Source organism: Xyrauchen texanus, chromosome 19, assembly GCF_025860055.1.
Source record: "Xyrauchen texanus isolate HMW12.3.18 chromosome 19, RBS_HiC_50CHRs, whole genome shotgun sequence".
Taxonomy (NCBI): domain Eukaryota; kingdom Metazoa; phylum Chordata; class Actinopteri; order Cypriniformes; family Catostomidae; genus Xyrauchen; species Xyrauchen texanus.
In genome coordinates this window covers 24,484,752-24,486,277 of record NC_068294.1, presented here as the reverse complement: position 1 = coordinate 24,486,277, position 1,526 = coordinate 24,484,752, and positions in this window count along the sequence as shown.

The following is a 1,526-nucleotide window of genomic DNA, read 5'->3' as shown; positions in this document are numbered from 1 at the left end:
GGAGTTTCCACTCCACCGTCGGTATCTTCTGTCTGGACAGAAAATCTGCTCCCACATTCAGGCATCCAGGGATATAAATCGCTCCGAGTGACAGGAACTTGCCCTGGGCCCAAAGGAGAATCCGACGTGCCAGCAGATTCAGGTGGCGAGAATGTAGACCTCCTTGATGGTTTATCTAAGAGAGTACCAAGACATGGCAGCCTCTGAGATACTGGAGGAAGTACTTCAGGGCCAGAAATAAAGCCATCAACTCGAGACAGTTAATGTGCCAATCGAGCTGATGCATCTCCCATTCCCCTTGAGCTGGACGGCCACTTAAGACTGCTCCCCAGCCCGTCAGGGAGGCGTCTCTCATTAGCAGCTTACAATGGCAAGACACACCTAGAGTGGGACCCAAAGTGAGGAACCAGGGTCTGAACCACGTAGAAATAGTACATAGTGCTCTGAGCGTAACCCTTATCAGCCTTAGGGGACTGGACCTTGGATGAAATCCCCCGGTTTTGAGCCACAACTGAAACGGTCTCATGTGCAAAAAGCCCAAAGGGATCATCGAGGACGCAGATGCCATGAGACCTAGTATTCGTTGATACTGACGAACAGTGCAACCTTGGCCTAGCCTGAATTTGCCCACAACCTCTCTACAAACACCTTAGCTCGATTGGTAAATGGTACAATGTAGCCAAGGGGATCATATTGGCTAGCAAGGATTTTGTAGATGCGTTGCATGGTGGACACTTGACAGTCTGGTTTGCGTTGTTTATACGAGAGGGTGTCTGATTAACCATTCCAATGAAGGCCAAGAGTTGATTCCTGGGCCTCATGGTGATCTTCACAGAGCCAGAGGATGCTGCTCTGAGATTGAATATCAGCCGGCAGATGGCTGATAACTGAAGGGTAATTGCTAGCCCACTGTCTTAGCTCAAAGCCGCCAGATGCTAAAAGACTACAGAGTTTGTAAACATGATTCTTGGCCATGTCATGGGAAGCGAAGCTCTGAAGACAACTGTCCACATAAAATGACCCGTGTGTCCTTTCCAGGCTGACTGTAATCTAGTACATGCTTCTGTAAAGCGAACAAGGCACAACACAGACTGCAAGTAGTCCCGAAAGGCAGTACCTGCCATTCGTAGACATCAGGAACTCTGTCTCTTTGCATATCTCTCCAGATGTATCTCAGCAGTGGCAAGAGGCATACCTGATGGAACATGCCACGGATGTCACTACTGATGGCAATAGAGTGCTCCTGGAAACGCAGAAGAACTGCCAGAATTGACGGACCGAGAGTTGGACCAGGTAGTAGGAGCTCGTTCAGGTTGTTCCCTTGAACAGTTAAAGACCACCCTATTCTTCCCATTATGTTGCACCATATGGTGTGGGATATACCAGGCCTCTCTGGTTCTGTCCACCTGCTCCTGGCATAGCTTCACTACATAACCAGCTTGCGCTAGCTTGGCCAGCTCCTCTTGGTATGCAGCAGCTAAATCAGGATCCCTCTCCAGACATTTTTCAATTCCCCTCAGCTGTGG